Source organism: Strigops habroptila, chromosome 5, assembly GCF_004027225.2.
Source record: "Strigops habroptila isolate Jane chromosome 5, bStrHab1.2.pri, whole genome shotgun sequence".
Taxonomy (NCBI): domain Eukaryota; kingdom Metazoa; phylum Chordata; class Aves; order Psittaciformes; family Psittacidae; genus Strigops; species Strigops habroptila.
The window spans coordinates 33,802,337-33,818,224 of NC_044281.2; the positions used below are offsets into that span (position 1 = coordinate 33,802,337).

Genomic DNA, 15,888 nt, shown 5'->3' on the forward strand with positions numbered 1-15,888 from the left:
ATTTCCTGCACAGGCTCTGCCACTCCAATATTTTTCTGGATGTGTATACACTGTGTTTCTATATGGATAATCTGCCTTTTTATTAAGCATCTGCATTTGAAAAGAGGCTCTGATATGATCAGCAAAAAAAGAGAAACAGAACATGGAAATCAGAGACAGTAGGTCTTCTATGAGGGTATAGAGTTCTTGTTTCGTCTCTATTATCCATATCACATTCAACATCCAAAACCACTAATGGCAATTCACTCTGTTCTGTGTACCATATTACAAAATAAATTGCTAAGGCTCTGAGTGATATAAAATGATAACACCTGACCAGTCTATCTCTGGAAATCTGAAGCAAGCAATCTACTTCTACCACAGATTTTCTGCGTAACCACAAACAAGGTCCACCCGCCTCCTGAGTCTCAAAACCATGTGCATAGCTAACTAAGAGCATTTCATGGACATATTCACTAACGAAAATCTGTAATTATTGTGGACAAGACCAAAAATGGCAAAGACTTTGCAAGAAATCAAGAATGAAGGGGGAGGGGGAAAGCAACTCATGCACATAAGACACACAAAACCTGTTTTCTAAGAAAAATCCTATTATTTCTAATGTGAAATCCTGATCGCCAGCAGACTGATGCATGAAGTGTTGTAAAAACCTGTCCTTGTGATCTTACAATCCAATGAGCTAATTTTAAAAGAATTAAGAAACATATTTCTCCTAAACTTTATATAGTAACTGAGTATCATATTAGGAATTGAATCTCATCCAAAGTTACTTTTCCACATGCTGCATATACTAGCATAAACAGTGAAAAGTTTAGTGTTAAAATCTTTTCCTGCTCTCAGTTCTTCTTTCTGTAAATACACCTTTACCAGACCAAGTTCACACTGCTACCTTTCCCTCTGCCCTCTTGTTTTTAGTACATGCAGCAGCTTCTGCTTATAGCGGGACACTTTCTTTCGGTATCACTGATCACAACGCACTAGTGGCACTATTTTATGAAGCAGCAAAATCCAGTATTTCCAATGAGGCATCAGCTTAATCACAGTAAGAAAACCCATAACAAAAAAACCCCAAACAAATAAACAAAACCCCCCAAAAACCAAACCCACAACACCAAAGCTCTCTATGCTCCCTTTCCCCGCAATTAGTTCTTCTAGAAGCTTCACAAACCTTCCTGATACTGCCCAGTAAGTAAGCAGGTTCAAGTCACAATTAATACCTACTCCTTAGCATGAGTACACATTCAATGATCTGACATGAACAAGCTCTTGCATTTCAGTTTTCTCACTACAGACACAATTTCAGTAACAACTGTTTCACAAACTGCTCCGGTCACCTACACTTGACCACCTGAAAGCCAGATACCAAGCATGCCTGGTTTGCATGGTAACAAGGCATGACCTGTCTCCAGTAGCATCCACAGTAGAGATGACACTAGATTTCAGGGGATCTTGTTGGAAACAGCCTATCAAGTACTGTTTGATCTAATTCACTCTTGAAGCTCCCTCATGTTTACAGCAAGAGCCACCACAACCTCTTCACCATTGATCTACTTTTTTATGGTGCGTTTTCTGCTGACAGGAACCTATGGACAATAAAAGCCTGCAGATGGAGCTGAAGAGCAGTTTTATCTAGCTGCTGTGCACAGAAACTCAATCTTAGCTACTGAATATAGACTGAAAGGTTGAGGCAGCTTTGGAAAGAGATGATCTCAGTTGCTGCACACGTTACACTCAACTAAAGCTGTCACTTCAGAAAGCAGCCTTTCCAAAAGTCTCACTTAAAAAAAAAAAAAAAAAAAAAAAGAGTTAAAAAGGGCATGAAGTGCAGAAAGTTACAACTACATGATTTTAGAACATACACTTCTTGCACAAAATAAAATTTAATTTTCCAAATTCTTCTGAAGTATATACTCCTCCTCTAGTAATACTAACTCAAGTTACTGCTCTGGCCATACTTTCTGGCACCAGTTGAAAATGATATGGAAAACTACTGGTTTACCAATGCAATATTCCAGTGAGCTGATACTGTACCCTTATAGGAGGAACTTTGACAGTGCAGATCTCCCAGGCTGGAGCTATTTTTTCAGCTGCATCTGAAACGAGCAGACTGCATGCAAAGTATGTTTTGGAGAAGGAGAAACATGAACCACCACAAGAACAGAAGTCAACAGTAACTCAGAGCCCAACGGCTCACGCTACTGCCAACTATCACAACTGCCCAGCAGCACGCTTCAATTTGTAAGGGCTGAAGGACAAGGAAGTTCCATTGAAGTCCCTGTATGATGTGGGTGCAGCTTACCCCCAGCTAAAGGTACTTTTTCAGCTGGGTGGCCTGTCTGCAGAGAAGAGAGAGCAAATCCTCTTGTGGTTAAAGCGGTGAGCTGGAATTAAAGTTCTGGGTTCAATTTGTAGAGTGATTTTCTGTTTAATCTATGGCAACCCCCCAGGGTCACTTCCTCAGTTCGGACATAAAGTACTTCCCCCCCCTCCCCCTACTTCAAGATGCACTTTCAGGAGTAACAGCTACACAAATAGCAGAACCATGCATTTTTATCCTTGGATGTACAGTATCTCATAGAAGCCCCATACTTTTGAAAACAAACCAACAAGCAGTAATACCTAGGTATGTTTCCTTCAGATCTCCAAGCTGTTGGGCTTTTTTCTTTTCAAAAAACACACAATTGTGGTAGATGAAGAGGGAAGAGGTTGGTTTGTTTGTTTTCTAGAAAAAAAAAAAAACCCAAACTTAGGGGCTTACCAGATGGTATTTACAAAACACAGTAACAGAGGAGGGAAAAAAAAAAATAAAAATCAGTATTGAACCTCAGCCTGTTAACTTCAACTACTCTAAATGTTACCTATCATGTAACATTAAAGCCACATGCAGAACTGCCTTGAAACACAATTCCTATTACATTTCAGCTATCCAGCATGAGTTCTGCTGTAAGAGAAGAAAGAAATATCTGGGTTTTATTACAATAATGACAGAATATCTGTATGATAAGCAATTATTTAAGGTGTTAAAATACAGTTCCTTTTAATTTCCATTCCTACTTGGAAATTCTCTCTCTCCTTCGTTCTCCCCACCCCCTTCTTTTTTAAAAGGTCAATTAGGTTTTGGCTGGACATGTCAAAATGCTCCTGTCACAACACTCCTACTGCTAGCTCCAGTCACACCAAGTTTTTCCCTCAATGCCTACCAAGTGATCCAGCACATTGCCATATGAATCTACAACGGCCACACACTCACTAAAGAAATGAGATGAGTCAAATGATGCAAGACACATATTTTCCTTCCAGGTCAGTTTTAACCACGACCAGGTGTTTTCAGTTCAACATCACTCATGCAGCCTTATGAGACCTTCTCCTAAAAATTCAGTTACCTTCAAGACAGTGCATACATCTTGCGGTTTGGAAATCCATGCAAGGAATAGCACTTTAAAAGAGCTCTCAGAATTGACTAGCTCCCTAAACACAAAAGTTTAGTAGTATTAGATGTTAAATAATCTCTTAGCATCAGCAATGAAGTAAATTGTTTGACGGTATGCAATTCCATTCCACTTCAGATTTGTAAACACTTAAAATAGCTTCTCTCTGCATTTTGATGCTGACCTACAAGAGGCTTGCACAACTGAAATATACAAGTAGTGAAAATGAAATAAGCAAATTATAAAAAAAAGGCTCATTTCACAAACATAAATATTCGTAAAATTAATGCATTTGGTTCATTATAAACAAGATATAACAAGCTATATGAAATTCATAATACAATAAATTCCTGAATTTACTTAAATAATTTCAAATTCATTTAAATCTCTTTCTTCAAAACAGATAACAAATGAGTGTACTCTATTCAAGGGGGTTTCACTATACCAAAACACTGGCATTTAATAGTTAATAAAATGCAGCATATAAAAAAGCCACATTTTCAGTGATAAAGAAAATGTCAAGACAGAGTCTAGAAAAATGTATCAAACCCCAAATAACTTCTACTTAGTTTAACCACGACCACACACGGTTATGCAAGTCTTAATGTAATTAAAGACTATATGGTAATAAAGCACCACAAAGGAAAGGTAGTATGGTTGTACAGGCAAGCATAAAACATTTCCTATTCTGAGTGCTCGACTTTACAACCTTAACAATCTGACTATTCATTAGACACATGTTTTATAGCACTTATTTTTCAGTCACTTAAACATCATCATGTAGAACAAGCTCCCAGACCGTTATCAGGGCTGGAGTCTCTGCTTCTAGTGCACAAGAGCTGTAACCTGAGCCAACAGAAGTGACAGGCCAAGGCAGGAATGACCTAGCAGGAAAATTAAACCTAGCCCACAGACCTTTCCAAATGGCTCTGTTTCATAGGGTTGTTTCTCCATCTCATCACTAAGTCTACATTTCCTGCACGTCTTGCATTTTCAGTAGCAGTGGATTTCTGATACACGCGTATGTACATGACTACAGTGCATACAAGCAATAAGCCCAGCTTCCCCAAGTCCTCAAGTTCACTACATATAAGCAAAATCTTTCTTCAAAATACACATTAAAATGTTCCTCAGAATGATGGTAATGACTGCATGCGCAAACACAGCCAGGAAGGCATTAAGAATGGTGCCGTACTACACAGCTCCCCTCTCAGCCCAGCAGAGGCAAGTGACCATTCCCAGCACAACGGTTAGGCAACACCACTCCAGCAGAAGATACACGTGCTTTGCTAGGCTCTTCCAAATTTTTGTTAGTTTGTACCCAAGTGAAGATTCACAGTGACAAAGACAGACAATATGAAAAAGAAAACTACACTGTCATATCAAACACTAAACCAAAGTTTGAAATACCTCTCTGTATTAATCCTTGACCAATGACTACTTGAAAGAAGTTTTTGCTTTACTCTGACTGCCAGTGATGCTGCTGTTCTACTACTGAATTTTTTGTACTGTTAATAGTTTGCTAGTTAATCAATGCGAAAAACAGAATACAGAAGCACGTGGAACAGGTTTAGCTTTTGCTAAACCTCAATATAAAATAGCCTCAATATAAAAACTGCTGAAAAAACATCACAAGGATGTACATATACACATAACTAGATTTGTAGTTTTCTGTTTAGTTTGCCCGAGTTTTTGAACCTGCAGGTTTCTGGACATGAAAGACAGAAAACATGAAATTGCTTTTAGCTACTGCTGTAGCATATACTGTTTTGTTATTCGTGTTTGTTGTTTTGGTTTCGTTTCTTTTAAACTTATTTTCCATGTCCTGCATGATCATTAGAATTACCATCCTTCAAAATGCTGTGGTTTTATCTGACTTGCATGTAAAATATCCAAGTTTAACATAATCTGGTTGTGTTGTGCTACTTTGAAATGGATGATCAACAGCTTAAATCTCAGCAACATCACCACTCAGTACTAGAGCCTACAAGAAATACAGTACTGCAGCAAATTAGTCCAAATAAGTCTGTAGTATCAGATGTCTAATGTATAAATGCTTCTTCAGTTAACATTTTAAACATTTTTTGTCTGTTTTCCACCCACTGATAAATCACCATGTATCTTTGATGTACCCACACATTAACTAGTCCACTTTGCTGGGCTGACCAATTCGCAAACTCAATTTTGTACACTCCCAAAGTTTCAGAGCAGGAAAAACAAAAGAATCAGCAGAAGAACAGACAATTAGGTGACTAATTTACTATACTACTTCTGTTTTGAGGTATATATGTTGGTGCTAACAAGCACTGAGCTTGGCTTTAAAATAACAAACTTCTGCTCAAAACACAACCACAGCAAACTATTGTTAAAAGTAGCTTTGCTGCCACAACGGCTTCTCTATTCAAAGACAAAAAGAGCACAAATAAAAGCAGGGAGCAGAGATTTAATAGTCACACCCCCACCCCTCCAAAATAACCTTCATTAAAATCCTACTTCACTTCATGCAGATCAGGTAAGTCATTTCAAGTATGCAAATATGAAACACTTGTTTTTCTTCATCAGAGTATATAAAAGAATCAAAGTATAATTTTGTTACACCTAGCTTTTCCAGACGGAAGGTGTCAGACCACTGCCGCATGGCATCCCCACATAGCGGCTACTGGCCTGCCACAGGTATCAGCAACTCCCCTGGGCAGAAGACCACAAGTTTCCTCAGCTCTAGACTGAGTTCTGAGCTCAAACAACTGTGAACTCATCATCCTTCTCTTCTAGATCCTTCAGTAAATCCTTCTTTCAGGTTTGTATAACTTGTAGTATATTAGTATACCTATATTGATCGATGTGCCTTTAAATTTATTGAAAGTAGGGAGGAGGACTACCATACCAAAATCCAGTTCTGAGGTTTCCAAACTATAGCATAAGATGCTCACCATGTCATTTCTTGATTCATTTTCTTTGATTTCTTCATTGTTTTTTGTTTGTTTGTTTGTTTTTGCCTCGGCAGTTGGTTGGTTGAAGTGACTGGTTGAAATGCAACTTAGACAATCATTAGGGATGGCAATGTTTTCCCCACACTAGCAAGGTGTCTCTAGTCACTCAAGGTCACCAACCTCTTAAGAGCGCTCTTAAAATCTCCTGTAATTTCCTCTTACACACGCTGGCTTTCTAGAGAAACACTTTCCGGTGATCTAAAAGTGCTAGAGACAAAGCTTACTGATTATAATCGTACCTTAGTCTAAACCAACACAATCACAAAGTAAACACCACACTGTCCATCCCACTGTTAAGACACAACAGCTCTAACTCCATCACAGCAAATAAACATTTCTACTTATCCTTCCTAAAGGTCAGTAAGTGGAGTAATATTCCCCCCCCCTCCCCCCCCCTCCAGTTTGGACATCTTACAGTACATACCACAGTGTTCTAAAAAGCAATTTCCTTTCAAGGCTTTCAAGGCAAGAAACAAGTCTATCAATTTAGTGTATGAAAATATGACAAGGAATATGAAAAACCCCATCCATTGCTCTGTGCTCTCTGATCTCTACAGAGGCCTGTGGGGAGAATACAATAATCCTTGAATATTCGCTCTATGCAGAACTGGATAAGCAGGTGTAGAGAATGTTTTGGGAAATGCCTACCCATCTTTCCACTCCTGGAGCAAGAAATTTCCAGTTACATTGTCTCAGTTTTCACAGAAAATGAAGTGGGTTTTGCAGATCTACATCTCAGGTTAAATTTACTCTTGGAAAAGGACTCTGGAGGCGCCCCTTCTCTTGACCCAACCAGGATTTCAGGGACTGAGGACAGTGCTTTTGCCTAATGAATTGATTCCTGGCAACACTAGCCAGGACAAAATTTCTACTCTTCATTTTTAACAGATGTGAAAAAACACATACTGCTTAAAGCTCTTGAAAAAAGGTGATTAAACCCCCTACATTTTGCAAAATTCACAGTAACTGCTTTTGTTGTTTGTTTGAAAGTGAAGGGAAACAAAGTGGAAATCCCACTACTACCAGAACAAAAAACCTTCGAACATTCTCTGTTGAAAGTAGAAATTAAACTGTAAAGCACAAAGAGAAGCATAACTTCCTAATACAGCCCATTACACATTGTTGGGTTTTATTACGTGTGACTTGTTAAGAACATTTATATTTATATTCAGGACTGAAGTGTATCACTGTGGGAACTATTTATATATGTGGTAGGATTTTTAAATATGATTAGCATCAACACCAATAACGTAACTGAAAAGACTTCAGCTTTATGGTAATATGCAGAAACATCACATTTTTTTACAGTTTAAAGAATTAAAACATCTGAGGAAACTTTACAGCTGGCTGAAACAATGCTAGGCTGTTTCGATCTACAGCAGAGCTGAAGGGATTCCTATCTACCTCACACTGAAAAACACTATGTGTAACCTTAATGCACAGAATACGAGTTTTCAAGCAAAGTCAAATTCAAAGTTGAGAGGAGAAAGGCCTTATCCTAAGAGTTTCTGCAGCAATTAGAGTAAGAGTTGAGCTGAAGAAATATCGTCTTTTCCAGGAACAAAATTCTGCAATGGAAGGCATGATGGGATAGAGGTCTTTCCATAGCTGAAAGGATTGTCCCCATATGCAACAATCAGCCTACAATGTCTGTATTTTAACAGAAGAGTTGGAAAAAAACCAAAACAAAAAAACCACTCAAGTGTCAGGATTAAAAATTGCTTCAATGTTTCTGTAAATCACAGAATCCTAGAATGGTTTGGATTGGAAGGGACCTTAAAGATCATGTGGTTTCCAACCGCCCAGCCACAGGCAGGGACACCTTCTACTAGACCTGATTGCTCAAAGCCCCGTCTAACCTGGCCTTGAACATTTCTTCCATGGATGGGGCCTCCACAGCTTCTCGGGACAACCTGTTCCAGTGCGTCACCACCCTCATAGTGAAGAATACCTAATCTAAATCTACCCTTTTTCGGTTCAAAGCCATTCCCCCCTGTCCTATCACTACATGGCCTTTGCAAAAAATCCCTCTCCGGATTTCTTGTAGGCCCCTGTATGCACTGGAAGCTGCTCTAAGGTCTCTCCGGAGCCTTCTCTTCTCCAGGCTGAACAACCTCAACTCTCCCAGACTGTCTTCACAGGAGAGGTGCTCCAGCTCTCTGTTCACCTTTGTGGCCCTCCTCTGGACTCTCTTGAGCAGGTCCATGTCCCTCTTGCACTGGGGGCCCTGCAGCTGAATACAGTACTCCAGATGGGGTCTCACAAAAAAACTAACACACCTCTCTCCTTCAAAATGTTTTTAAGTCACTAGAGATATACTGAGTAAGAATGGCCATTAGTGTCAGTAAACGTTCAAACTCAACATAAAGCAGTGTTCTTAAAATAAAAGCTGACTACAAGCCAGTTCTGACATAAATTCAAGATACAACCTCAGTGAGACAGTTCACCTAAGAGAAAAGCAAAATTACTTTCTATGCAGAATAGCATACCTACAGTAACACCAAGAACTTTGCTTATTAAAAATTCCCAAATGTACTCTACAATCTCAGTTCTTATTTCACTTTCATCTCCGAAGTAATTCAGAGCAATATACCAGTATTCGTACTGACTGAAGACATTACACCATTATTAAGCACAGGAACATCAATAAAGTAACAGATAAAAAAAGGTAGAGCTGATGTGTAATATTTAAAGGCAAGCAAAACATAGATGGCTATCAGTTTGGTATCAACCCAATGGCAATATTGGAAACAAATTAATTTACTGTGTAAAGGACAGAAATATAAAGAGAGTTACTCAGCATGGTTTTATAGAGAAAAAGTTGTGGCAAATGAGCAAAGATTCATCTTTCAGGCAAGGACTATTTGTAATAAAGATAACTGCAAAGGTGTATGATGCATATATGGCACCTATATGACTTTCTGATTTAACAATACGTCATACATTATTTAAAAATGGTTATAAAATAATCAAAGTATACAGCAGGATTTCCAAAGTGGCTTACTGACTTCAAAATACTAGTCAGTGGGAAATTTCAGTAGAAATTTCACACCAACATGTACTAAGCACGATGTTCAAAATATTCGTTACCTATTATTCTTCAGTAAGTCATTCCTGATAAACTCTGGGAGACTGAGATCGGCAAAACTGTAAAAAAATAATAAGCAGACAGCCACCTTCACATTTTGTTTCATTTCAAACAAATTAATTCCACTGAAGTTGCACTTCTGAAAAAAAGGACCAATCATGCAGAGAATGGTCATGGAGAGAAGTAACAAACACCACCTCTGTATTAGCTCCATGGGTGATGCTGTAACACTTGCTACCCAACACATGCTAGCCAAGAGAGAGTCAGCTCACCTTCTCTTCTGTACATAGCAGTGGTGAAATTGGTAACGGGGGAGGTGGGGGTGAGGGTGGAAGAGGGGAGAAATTTAAGGTTTGGTAGCTCTTCATAATGAAAAACAGAGGGGTTACAGGTGAGAGTCTCAGGAAAAAAAAAAAAAAAAAAATCATAGATACAGGCAAAGTGCCTTTTCTGAGATTACAGCTTCACAATAACCAGCACCAAATCTACTGGACAACCTAGCAGTACAAATCAGACCTGGAAGAGGCACACGTGTGCTACTGCATTTCTGCCACATTAGCCAGAGCACACAACAGTAAGCTCACAGAAGATAAGTGACCACAGTGGATGAAAAAAAAAAACCAAAAAAAACAGTGCATCATATACCCACAACACATTAATCCAGCACATTAGATTTCCAGTATCTCAGAGCCTGAGAGCTTAGTTTAGTTTGTCAAAGTAAACTAGAAAATGCCTGTTACAGCCTGTATCTTTGTAAGGAGAAAGCAGCAGATCCAGGAGACCAACTGACCTAGCCAAAAGGCACAGCACGAGCCAACAGCTCAGCATTGGCAAGGCTGATGGGAAGAACCAGAGGCAGGACACCAGAGCCTTTCCAAGCACAGCGGTTCTTCCCCTCCGTGAGTCTCCAAATTAAAACCAGATACCCTTCCCAAAAACATATTTCACGGTAAGGTACAAGATTCAATGCAGGAACAACTCAGTAAAACACGAAGATGTGACACAAATCAAAGCAGATGATTTAGTAACCCTCTGAAGCCTTGAACCCCCTGAAAGTACAATCATTCCTGTTCATTAACTATTTCAGTCGAGTTTGAAACATCACCACTTTATCTGTAGTTTTTGTTTGGTTTTTTTTTCACTTGTATTGAAGGCAGCCCACACCATAGACAAATGGTACTATGCTGTTTTTCCACAATGTTTATTCCTGGGAACTTGATACGCTAGTGGCTGTGCATAACTACCAAATGGAAGTAGATGATAATATACCTTTCTACGATTAGTCTGCCAGCCGTGCAGCAAGTAGCACTGCTTTTACTATGTTAACCTAAGGCCAAAACAGTTAACGCTAAAGTGCATTACTAAGCTTCCTTTTTCCTTCACAGACATTTTGTAGAAGCTCAACAGAAACTTCTTGAGAATCTTAGGCAAATGTAAAACTGAAGTACGAGACACTCATTTCCTATGTGCCTGCTCTTCCTGAAAAATTCTGGATGGAGTTTCACTGTGCATGAATTTGCTAATCTTAGCAACAATGTTGTCTTTACTCTAAAATCCAGGTAAGCAAAGCATTTCTAAAATAAGTTATTTTTTAGTTAACTCTTTTAATTTAGCCTGGCTACAAACTAAAGTTACAAATGAAAGCCCCAAGCAGGTTTCTTACACCTACAGAAGACATCACAGAACAACAAGACAGCCTCTTTCACAGAAGCAAGACTGACTTTAAAATAAAGGGTAAATAATAAACTTACAGATACCTCTCAAAATATTAATATCTTTCCTTTCTTTGTTTGCTTTTTACCTCTAGCTGCTACTAATTGATTACTTTCTTTCCTACAAGTGCCCTTAAGTGAGCATCTTTTTAAAAGTTCATATTTCAATTCAGTTAGCCTATCCTGCCCTTTCTTCTACTATTAATAGACATATTCTGTTCTGAAACAGGTGTTCTGCTTTGAAATTCCAGTGCAAACTCCAGGAAAGAAAAAACCTGTTAAAAGGCATTTCTGCACGGATTTTTGACAATATAGCACGCCCATTCATTTCCCCCAAACTGTCTATCCAGCCTGACATTTTCCATGAAGACCCACAACAACAGACCTCATGCATACACACACAGAGAAATCCCACCGTGCACTTCCTTGAGAACAAAATGCTAAAATCATATTTATTTCCAGCATCTAAATCTGGTTATTTATTGAGAAAACTGTAACAAGTCTATGATATCACACAGGATTTTTCTGATCTGCAAGACCCAGAAAGCCTGCTTGTTTTCAGGAGATGGCTGTTACCAAAAGCAACACATTTCTTCAGGATTTGTGAGTAGGGGCGAGGAAATAGGAGCTGAGTAAGGTTTTTTTTCTTCCATTGTTTCTCCCAGCTGGTGGGAGACTATTCACATTGCTCTGCAGAAACACAGAGGAGACTGAGAAGCCAGAGGTACAACTGCTCTCTGCTAGTGCTCATGGAATAAAAACAGACAAGGTTAGAGCCAAGGTGCAGAGGCACAGGTTTAGCTACAGAGACAAGGGTAGCAGAGGTCTCACAGTAAAATACTGCCACTTGCAACCCACTGCAGCATGCAGCAGTCCCATGTCCCAATGCTCCTTGCCAGCAAGTGCTGTAGCAGTCACTACCAGACAGCGATAACACACAAAAATCAGCATCCAAGTGTTACTTATGTCATTAGCATTTTGGATCAGACTCTCTCCGAGCTGATGATCCTGTTGGGGATGCACACAGCACCACAAGTCAGGACTTCTAGAATAATTCCCTTCCTGACAAAGCGAACTGCAGGGAAGGAAAAAAAAAAACAAACCACAAAAAAACAAAAAAAACAACCCGAGAGGGAGAGAAGCTGGTCTTTTAAAATCTGTGTTACAAAGGATTAAAACTGCTACAGCATTAAAACTGCTGTATCAAGCATTCTGGAGCAGGAGCTTTTTTAAATTAAGGCTTCTCAAATACAGTAGTTTCATCTTGGTTAAAAAGGATAAACAACAGAATACGGCTTATTATACTTCAATTTTCTAACACTATAGAAGATGCCTGACTATAGTAGGCCAACTTACACAACTTACTGAATCCAACATCCAAGAGTAAGCATGTATGTACCTGTAGCAATCAAGGATTAAAACACTTTGTTATTAAAAGCGTGCTGTTTGTATGAGGCCTGTCAGTTCAAAACAATAACAAAGAACACCAAAATGCTTCAGTATCAGTTAAAGGTTACACGGCTTTCACTGAAATAGTTTGACTTTGTTATGTCAAACACTGAAAAGCAGAAAAAAGAAGTTAGAAATCCAAGTTCTACCAACTTCAAAAGAATTGTCCTGACAAAACATACCTACACCTGACTGAAGTATTTCAGCTTTTGTCACACACAACAATTCAATCTTTTGAAAAGCAGTCACCCCACCACCACCCAGTTCTGAAAGTATCCTTATTTAACTAGAGAAGTTGTGCTGTCCCAAACTTAGTCCATTAAATATGACACCTGCCTGATAGACCTTTTTCACAGAGAGGAGGAAAAAAAAAAAAAGAAAAAGAAAAGTTCACACAGGAAATCCACTCTGGCAATGCAGCACTGTAACCTCACATCTCAAAACTCACTACTTCACATCTCAAATACACAGCATCTCAGATCTTCAGGTGTGTGATTTTTCCCAGCCTAGGCACCGTCCACTCCATTTCCTAAAAAAGACCTTGCAGAAACATACCATGAGATCATACAGTTAAAGATTACTAAATACATATAAATGAACACCCTGCAAATGGGTCAAGTGATCTTAGTTATTTCTTTTTAATGCTTGATCTGAAACTTTGCATCTTGTAATGTACTGCTCTTACACTGCTAGATAACACTTGAAATGTACCTAGCTTTCTCCTCCCCGCTTTGCTCCCTCCCTCACACCTTGTTACCAGTAATAGCAGATGAGATAAAATTATCACATACATTTACTTAATTTCACAGCCTTGTACATGAGCAGCAGCATAATTTTACTTGTGTTTCAGGCTACTAGAAGGAGTAGAGTTCGCACATCTTTTTGGACATACACTTAGTCCAAGCTCATTTCACTAATTTCATATTAAAGCAGCACCTGTTTTTTCACAGCTTAGATGAATGTGCATATGAAGTTAGCAAGCATGCAAGCCTGCCAGGTCAACACCTTTTCTCAGTCAGTTTTTCCACATGCAATAATGTAGGTCTCCTACGCTTAATTAACGCTTATTTTCAATCCTATGACACAATAGTTAACTACAAAATAGAACAGGATCCTATGCAGCGAGCTATTTAAATAGTTTCCAAACCGTAAATATCCACACCAACACCAATAATACTATACACAAACACAAAAACAAAGATGATGATGTCATATTAAAACACCAGCACAGACAAACATGGAAGGAGGTAAAAGACCATTTTCTACCTGGTAAACCTTAAAAGGAAAATACTCAAAACCATTAAAGACAATGGTGGGAGCTAGAGAAAGTGAAGAGTCTCTGCAGCACCCGCACAACAGAGCTCAAAGTACAGGACAACAAAAGGGTCACAGATGAAGAGCTGCCTGGTTGAAGGAGTCACCTTCACCTACAACACATAGGTTTAGTCATTTCACCTTCTATTCTGGCTACCTGTTGGTTTCATTTGTGCTTCACAGCTCATCCTCAACAGTTGATAAAAATCAAAGCTGATTTGTGACATTACAATGTCTACAACAGGAAACTGTATGCAGCACCCATCTGCCAGAACAGCCACATGGCAAGGAACCTGAGCTGGCTGGTGGAGGAGTAAATTGACAAAGGTTTAGAATCACAATGGAGAAAATCAGAAAACTTTCTATTTAACTATATTTACATGCAAAAGGCACAGATTTCAACTTTCCAATAAAGTTCATCTTCAGTCACTTGTGTATTAGTAAGCCACACAACAAAGTATTTTGACTGCAAATGTGTTTATATTATGGACTACGTAAACCACAGCACAAAGTCTCAGTGGCCTGAAAAAAAGTTATGTTTTGCATTCATTATTTCACCGCTTGCTGAATTAGAAGTGGTTTACTCAGTTGTGCACAGTTTAGCATACTAAAGACAGAATGTCTGCTAAATATGCCAGTCTTCCAGACAGCCTACAGGTTGCTATAAAAGTCCAACACCTTTTCTCTCTTTATCCAAGATGTCTAAACCATACAGACTGGGTTTTAGATTTAAGAAAACACTTCCTTTTCTGTAAATTAAAATCTGATTAACACATAAGATAATCAGTCCATAGAGACAGCACCCAAAGAACTTTAATGCACACAAACATTTTTTCAAGTTGTTTTCAAACAATACACCTACCAGGGGTTCAGAAAGATGCTGTGTCTTTCTAACAGGCAAAGAGAAAATGTCTGACTGACAAGATGTCTTAGCCCCTTTCAACATTAGAAGGCACTCCACTGCTATCTAATCAAGACACATTCTCTTCTCGTAAAGTATTAACAAAGCACACGTTTCCTCGACTAGCACTATATTTGTCATCCTTGAATAAATTACTTCTGTATTGTATTTCATGCACTCTTCCGGCCCACATCCTGCTAGACACCGAATGCTTACTACTGGGAACAGATGAGAGGTTTGCCTAGACAAGTTCCATTCCTCTGCTAGATAAACCAACAATGAAAAAACTGATTATCAATTAAATAGCCATTATGCTTGTAATAAAGTAACCCCTGTGAAAATTCAGCTGAGAACGCGCAGAAGCAGGTGGGATCAATCTCTCTTGAGGCATCTCTATCTGCACTGGCAAGGCTGTGGAGGACAGTGTATACAAGTATCAGCATTACCTTTAATCGGACTTTAACATGTTACCTACTTTGTCTGCATACTAGCTATGACCATTACAGTATCTGAATGATCACTCTAACCACCAAACTAGCAAAAAACCCCTTTGTCTAAACTCCTAACTCCCAACTCATAGAGAAGAAAATAAAAAGTCATATTTATTGTATTTTCATATGTACTTTACTGAGGATTGATGCCTAACAGCATCATATAAAATGATGTTAAATATCAAGTTATCCTGGCAGTGCTCATAAACCAGTAGCTGAGTTCTTCCTGGGACAGACTGGTGTGTGTTACTCGCATTGCTTTTAAGGGGTTTATTTTAAATGAGTTTTTAAATAACCTCTTGAAATACCACAGCTAACGAAACGTTACAAATAAATCAAACACTACTTCATGACTAAGACGCTAACCTGCAATTCGCTGCTTCTGCACAGCGGCTGAAGAGCTGACGGCTGACAAGATAATCCGTAATCTCCGCAGATTACTTACACTCAAAGAAAATCTCTACTTTGAGAAACTTCAGGGAACATCCAGCATCGCTCTTCCCCTGCACGGCCCT

The 15,888-nt window shown here is 38.8% G+C and overlaps 1 protein-coding gene across 2 annotated transcripts in view; it reads right to left on the reverse strand.

Annotated features, from left to right (window-relative positions):
* The window catches only part of CCDC6 (coiled-coil domain containing 6), a 50,385-nt gene that overhangs the window by 33,581 nt on the left and 916 nt on the right, over positions 1-15,888 (reverse strand). The gene's annotated exons all lie outside the window — the stretch shown is intronic.